The 8,273-nt window shown below is 36.5% G+C and overlaps 1 pseudogene; it reads left to right on the top strand.

Annotated features, from left to right (window-relative positions):
• The first annotated feature begins 3,510 nt into the window (after positions 1 to 3,510).
• LOC148948450 (glycine--tRNA ligase-like) lies at positions 3,511 to 7,428 on the top strand (annotated as a pseudogene).
• Positions 7,429 to 8,273: the final 845 nt, after the last annotated feature.

Below are 8,273 nucleotides of genomic sequence, written 5' to 3'. Positions count from 1 at the left end.
TGCCAAGTAATTACCTCTAAAATATTATACAATCAATAAATAATTACCATATCATCCTTAAAAAAAATACTTGTCGATAATTTGAGCGGCTAATATACGGATAGAAGTGACTTCATGGTTCTGGAGTATCTTTAGCTTGTAAAACCCTAAAAACAAAAAGTATTTTGAGAAACCATGAAAACAAAAAAGTTAAAAATAAAATAGAATATAAGAAAGTCATACACTAAGTGCATATCTCCTTAAATTTAGGTCATAATAATGCACTATGGTTTGACTGACACGAAAACCATTATCTGCTTTCAATGCACGAGTGATCCTAATGCTCTTAAATTCTCCCATGGAAAATACCTCCAGCACAAAATTCACCCCCACACCCAGACACCCGAAAAATGTATGCTTACTTTCTAGTAACAAGTACTATATGTAAACAATAGGTACATTTTATATCTTAAAGACCTTTCCTCAGGGGCTTTAGGGGTTCAAGTTATCTCTAAAGTAATAATTATTGGGCCTTTCAACTATGCTGAATACAATGGCTCTCTCAAACTTTTGATTGGATGATTTTGAGACAAAAAGGACGTGGGAGTTGGCCTAGTTGCCCACCAATCTTATTGGTGACTTAAAAAGAGCACTAGAAATTTTAATTACCGTTCAAATGAGCCCTCTGCCGGTGGTTAGCACGAATGATTCAATACGATAGCCCCTTGGACAAAAAAAAATTAACACCCATCCATAATCAGTAAAAAGGTAACCGAAACCTTTTTAGGTTGTTTAAAATTTGGAAAGAACCCTGAACTCCCTCTATCCATTTGTCTTGAAAGCTAGCTACTACTGTGTACTTGTTGGGGCCAAGGGGTGCAAATTCATGCGAATCTAGGAGGAGGGCAAGCATCCTAAGTGAAAATCTACTATATCTTATATCATAGGTTCAACTTGAAGTAAAGTTAAAAATGAAAATTTATAACAATTCAAAACCGCATTCAAGGAAGGAGTTAGGGGGTTTGAATCCCCTTCCGTCCAAAAAAAATACTTATCCAACTCCACCTAATTGAAAAACAAAATAAAATACATAAAAACATTTTTCTAATGCATTTTTTAAAGTTTTTTTTGTACCTCCCCCTCAAACAAAATCCTGGGCAAAGCCCTGTAACAATTTCAATATAGACTAAATGAGAACGACATATGTCCCCTTTTGAAGAATAGGGCTCCTAAATCTTCAGCCCAGTGGCAAATGCATAATTGTCAAGGAAACCATTTTTTTACCTTGTGCCACACGTAAAGCGTAAAGGCCAGAACACCCAGAAAGGGTAAAGAGAAACTAATATTTAATTTTTAATTGCGTAGGAAAATGCTCGATTTAAGCTAAAAACAAATTTTGAAGCATTTGAAAGAACTAAAAAAAAACATTTTGGCAAAAAAGTCTTAATTCTCTGACCCTGGAATCTTAAAAATATATCATGACAATAGGCTACAATAATAACTATTTGAAAACAATTTAATACAACCAATTTTTTTTTTTACAAACAAAAGATTAGGTCTGTGACCTTCGTAACAGCAACAAAGGTTTAGTGTTTTTATCTATTTATTTTATTGATTTTATACTACTACTAACAACTCACTGCAACACCCAGCTGCATGACACCAACACAGCGACGCTTGTTCCTCCTCTGTCCCAATCTATTCAAAGCCTCCCTCTTTACATCCTCCCAGGAATTTCTCATTCTCTTTTTTCAGGAATTTCTCATCCTCCTACCCCAACCACGGATAACCAGCTTTCAATAGAGCCCTACGAGGTTGGGCCAAAAAGGACAATCTTTGGCAAACTGTCATTCTTCAGCCACATAACGTGTTCTAGTCTTCTCAACCTTTCTGTCATTACAGCCCTAGAATGTAAGATTGAACCACATTTTACGTACAGCTTACTCTTTAAGATATGGCAAGTTAGTCGGGTACCCAAAACATTCCAAACGCAATTTCTCTGGTAAAAAAAAATCTAGCAAAACGCCCTCCGTTTTTCTGATCGAATACGCTTTAGAACCATATTTGACCCTCGGCATCACTGTAGCATCCAATTTTATAATCTTAGTTCGCAGACTCATCATTCTATGTTTTAAACTTCTCTCAACTGTGAAAAAAAAATACCCTGAGCCTTCCCCCCTTCAGTTTCATGAATTAGTGCCCTTCTTATGACAGAATTAAAAAGAAATAGTATCTGTATGGTAGGGAATAACGAGTGAGTTTCTGATAAGATTTGGATGGACATAGCGTTTTGATATCGGATGGCTTGGTGTTGCGATCGTTTAACGGATGAAGTAGCAGTATATACTTTTGTGAGAACCAATGTCTCAGTTTTTTTTTTTTGTTTTTTTTTTTACGTTTTCAGGTTTTCGTTGGCAAGAAGAGTTACCATAAAATTAACTTTTTAGGTAAACGATCGCAAGAATAGCTGGACAAGTGTGACGCATATATTATAGAGTTTTTATAAGCATTGACTAAATGACGGTTACCTCCATGCTTCAAAACTTCCACATACACACGACTCCTCGCTGTAGACTTCAAAAGGATGTTAATACTATTTAAAGCAAGCACTAATACTTCCAAATCCTCCACATATAACAATCGACAGATGTGTCGAGCTACGTTGGTGTCTAGTAAAGTAGCCTTAAAATGTAACTTCATGCTCGCAGTCAAATTGTTTATAACAGATGCTGCTGTCTTCTGAATTTGAAACTGAACCTAAAAAAAAATTGAAAAAGTATATTTAAACCACTAAATTCCATATTTACAGCCTTTAGAGACACGCCCAATATTTTATCTTTTGGGTTAAATTGAATTGCAATTGGACTGCTTTACAAGTTGGTCATGAAAGGAATATGTTGTTGATTCATATATTATGGAACTGTATTCAGATCCTACTAACGGTGAAACTGGGCTTTGGCCTTAACAATTATTTGTTGAGCTTTAGTTTTTAACCACCGAACCAAAGAGCACGGGTAACTTACAAGAATGGCAACTGGTGCTTTTATAGACGAAAAAAATATGAGCACCATCTAGCGTTTGATTGCATTGACATTTTTTATTCTCTGTAATCGTTTTTCCTTTCAGAACTGAGATCATGAACTGAGAACACTAATTTTCACCTACTAAACAAATTAAATTAATTATTCTCCAAAATTATTCTTAAAATTTCACCAAATGCAGGAAGGCATTAGAATTTTTGCCGACACAAGCAAGAGTTCCCACTTTTATAAGTTACCCATATTCTTTATATAAAACGACCAAAAAACTGCAAAACTGGGTAATCTTACAAGAAGTATTAGCAGTACGCCAATTTCTCACATTGTGAATACTACTAAAAAAAAAGCAAACAATATTAGACATTGGAAATTAAATAATATTAACGAAGGTTCAATCCTGGCGCTTTGCCTAAAATAAAATTTCAAACCTTCGAGTCAGGCAAAACCAAAATTGTAATAATTCAGCTACTATGGGCTACATGGGCGTACTATGGGTTTGCTCCTTCATGTACATGATCTGACTATATTTCTTAGGAGTTATGGGTTATTGTATTTCTAAACATTGGACGTGATATCAAATTTTTTAAAAGTTTTTAAGTGTTCAGATATTGGGATTTCAGTTTCGTTTGCGGGAATTGTAAACTGGCAATTCATTAAGAGGGATAGATAATTCAAAATTGATAAATGCTTAAGAGAAGGAATTGATAATGACGCCATAAAGAATATAGCTAGAGGAGTAAAAGAGGATCCAGATGAGGAAAACTCTATTGAAGCTGCAGAAGAAAAGTTCTCTATGCTTTTCCAAGATCGATTGGACAACCTTGTAAAGGGAAAATTCTTCTAAGGTCCTTCTGCTAAAATATATGGTTGTATTTCAGGCGTATTCGACTATGGCCCGATCAATTGTGAAATAAAAGATAATATAGTTGAGTTATGGAAGAAACACTTCATTTGCAAAGAAAAAATGGTTAAAGTGGAATGCGCTGTCCTAATCCTAGAAAAAGTTTTGATAGTCTGGCAACGTCGAAAAATTTTGTGAACTCATAGTCAAAGATAATAAAACTCAAAATATTTAGAAGTTGAAGACAAAACTGAAACGACTAAAGATCAAGGAGAATATAAAAAACTTAATCTCCTGTTTCAGACGTATGTTGGGCCTGATCCATCTTACCAAACTAAGGGATAACTCCGACCTGAAACTACGCAAGGCATTTTCGTCAATTTTCACCACCATTACGAAATAAAAAATATCCAACTGCTAATTCGGGTTGCACAAATTTGAAGCGCTTATAGGAAAAAAATTCTCCTCAGTGGGGCCTTCTGCGAGCCATTTGACAGTGAATGCCAACACTTTTATGACTCACAGGATAGATCTCATCCCCAATTCACCACTGTAAAGGATTTAAATATTTCATTACTTCAAGCTCGAGCACAAAGGGAGAAAAAAAGGGCGAAATATGTTAAATTTGGCGATGCTGTTGCCAATCAAATAATAAATAAAGAGAGCCTTGTCTATTATATAGGAAGGATTTATCAGTTCTTAGTACTGGTCAGCGTAAACGAAATAAATTCGTTTCAGGCAACACAAGCGCGATGAAATGGTACATTATGCCCAGGATTGCTGGGATGTCGAATGCTATACCTCATATGGATGGATTGAATGCGTCGGTTGTGCTGACAGGTCAACACACGATCTGGCACGGTATTCGGATGCGACTGGTGCTAATATAAAAGCTGAGAGAAAGCTTTCTGAAACCAGGATGGAAGAATTTTTAACAATTGTTACCGAATATGTTGAAATTGTAAATAAAACTCTAAGCTGATGAAAAATCTGTTATTGAAGAAATAAAAACGTTAAAAGCAATATCATATGCGTCGTCAATTGAAAAGTCAAATAAATTTGACTTGAGAGTCAACGGCATCAACGTCACCATCAATTCAACGATGGTTAAAGTGAAAAGGGAATTGAAAAAGAAGTGGAAGCAGAAAAATTTGTGCCAGCTATAATCGAACCCGCTTTGGAATTATGCGAATATTTTACATTTTATTGGAGCATAATTTAAAAATACGGGAACTTGCTGAAAAACGAACGTTCTTGACACTTCCGCCGATAGTTGCTCCATACAAGTTTGTGTTCTTCCCCTGAAGATTTGGAGGCAGAAGAAATAATGTTTGAAGTAGAAGATTAAATAGCCTATATAGGTAGACACTATTCACGTCAAGATGAATTAGGCATACCCTTCATAATAACCGTTGACCGTGCAACCCTTGAAAAACCTCATTAGTTGACTCTAAGGGATAGGGTCTCTATGTTGCAAATTAGACTGCCAGTCGACGAAGTAGCCGGCATTGTAAAAACAACTTCATCAGGAAAACTTAACTGGCATCAAGTAAGAGTCAAATATACCAAAAACAAAATTCATTTGGATATTTGAGGGCCGGTGGCCCTTCAACTGCTTTTGACTCTTCTTCTTGTAATTTGAATTAATAAGGAGACACTTGCGCATTATCTCATCATCGGCTTATTTGTACCTACAGCTGTTGTCTTGGTTGTAAATGCAGCTGCTGCCTTAGTTGTATTTTGTTGTACCTGCAGTTTTGGCTTGGTTGCACCAAGAAAAGTAGGGTTAGTTGTACTTGCAGCCGTTGGCTTAGCTCTACCTGCAGCTGCTGCCTTAGTTGTAGCTGCAGCCGTTGGCTTAGCTCTACCTGCAGCTGCTGCCTTAGTTGTATCTGCTACTGTTGGCTTAGTTGTACCTGCAGCTTTGGATGCTGTACCTGTAGCTGTTGTACCTGTGGGTTTTTTTCTGCAGCTGCTGGCTTAGTTGTACCCGCAGTCGATGCTTTAGTTATACCTGCAATTGTTGGTTTAATTGCACCTGCAGGTGTTGGACGAGTTTTCACATGTAGCTGTTGGCTTGTATGTACTTGAGATACATTTGGTAAAAAGAGGGGTAGTTGGATTGGGGGGGGAGGGGCTAGTTGACCTCCATCACTATTGACTCTTAAAAAGGAACCAGAACTTCCAATTTCAACCATATGAGCCACCTCTAAAGTTTATACAACCATCCCTTCCATATGAATCTTAAATGCCCCAGGAGCATAACTTACGACCCTTGCCCTCTGGCTCTGGTGGTTTGTATTAGCCTCAAAAGCCTTGTTAGATACCCTTTGGAATATTTTGAATAAAAGGACTATCTCAAAATATCTACTGGATACACCTCGGAATAACCTTACTTGTTTGCACGTGTGTGGGGGTAGCTGTACTCTGATCACTTGGACTCTAAAAAATGGCACTAGAACTTCTGATTACGAATCCAATGACTCCTCTCCAACGCATATATGACCACCTTTTCTATAAGACCCTTATATACCCCCAGGACACAGCTTACAATGCATTAAACTACGAAGCATTAAACTATAATGAACAAAATTGTTATCTCCAAATTTTGATTGGAGGTGTTAAGGGAAATGATGAGCATGGAGGGCAAGTCGCTATCAAATCACTTTGACTCTTAAAAAGGACACTATAACACTATCTTCAGTGCACTGGGGGGTTGTGTCAACCCTAGAGAGATGATTATATGTTTTTTGGACTATTTGGAACAAAATCACTATCTTATAATTTCAATCAGATGCGTTTGGTGAAAAGAAGGGTTGCTGGGAGGGGGTTAAATGCCCTCCATAACTTCTGAAGCTAAAAAAGAACTAGAACTTCAATTTTCGACCAAATGAACTTCTTCTAAAGTTCAACAAGCATTCCTTCTATAGAAACTTTAAATACCCTCCAAGAGACTCTACTAACTAATGAAAAGAAAACACCGAAATTTCCTGGTTATCATCCTGTATGGTGGGATAGAGAAGGGAAAAAAGGGGGAGGTCTGCTGACACTGGTAAGAGAAAACATACCCTTCAGGAAAATACAAGTGCCCATTACAGGTAAAAATGAAGTTGGTTTTTGAATGTCAAACTGGATGATAATAGATGGTTATCTTTTGTTAATTATTATAATAGAGCAACAGTGGATTTTGATGTGAGTCAATTTAAAAAGAGCAATGACCTATGTGAAAGTGACAAAATTATAGGAGGTGATTTCAACCTTCATAATAAAATGTGGGATATCACAACATCACAACAGGACCAACAATCACTTGCCTTTGCTGACTATATCTTGGAACCTGAAAGTAACATCTGTCTTTTTCCACCATGTGATCTGGGCACTAGGCTAAACGTAACTAATGGTAAGTATTCTACTCTAATTTTAACACTCGTTTCTTTTTCATTAGATGTAAATCATCATGTCCAACTAGCTGGCACAGTAGATTCTGATCATCTTCCAGTAATAGTGCAACTAGAGGAATGCATAGATTCCCCAGAATTCCAGAGAACAAAAAATGCGGAAATTCTGTAACAGCAAATGGCCGAGCTGGCAGAGTACCATTGCCTCTAAAATCCTAAAAATTTCACCTGATTATCCAGTTTATTTAATGAATGAAGAAATTACAAATTTACTAGTGAAAACTAGTGAAGGTATTTTTGGTTTTTGTAAGCCTAAAAAAACAAAAAGAAACTCCATTCCAGGCAGGAATGCTAACTGTGAAAAGGCTTGGCTGGAAAAGAAAAAAGCTAGAAACCAATATGCAAGAATTCCAACAATAAGTAATAAAATAGAGACGAATAGGGCCACTGCAGTCTTAAAAAAAACTATCCTCCAAGAAACAAGAGAAGCTTGGAAGAAACTAATTGAGGACAAATTTTCAAATAATACAACTACAAAAGATATGTGGCGAAGTTTTAAAATCTATACTGACCAAAAAAAAAAAAATCCTCCAAAAATTCTTGTCCCACTCAAAAAGGATGCCAGGGAGTTCACAGCTCCAGAAGATAAAATGAAGATCCTCCTAGATAATTTTCTGAAAAATGATCACAGATATCCTCATCAAACACCAAGCAATACAATTATTGAAAAGATAAACCAACCTCCAATGAAAGACTTCACTCTGGAAGAACTTGAAAATGCTTTAAACAAAATCAAACCAGGAGCAACTGGTCCTGATCAAATACACAACCAAATGCTAAAAAATTTACCAGAGGAAGCCAAAAACACACCTCTGATCCTTTTTAACAAGTGTGTTAAAGAGGGGCATACTCCCAAAGAGTGGAGAAATACACCCATTATCCCAATACCTAAAACAGGAATGGAATCTTCTAACCCAGATTCATATATACCTATTTCTCTAACATCCTGCCTCTGTA

The sequence above is a fragment of the Artemia sp. Qi Xiang Cuo genome, chromosome 9 (genome assembly GCF_049724085.1).
Source record: "Artemia sp. Qi Xiang Cuo chromosome 9, ASM4972408v1, whole genome shotgun sequence".
In the NCBI taxonomy this organism is placed as follows: domain Eukaryota; kingdom Metazoa; phylum Arthropoda; class Branchiopoda; order Anostraca; family Artemiidae; genus Artemia; species Artemia sp. Qi Xiang Cuo.
This window is presented reverse-complemented; position numbering and strand designations above follow the sequence as displayed.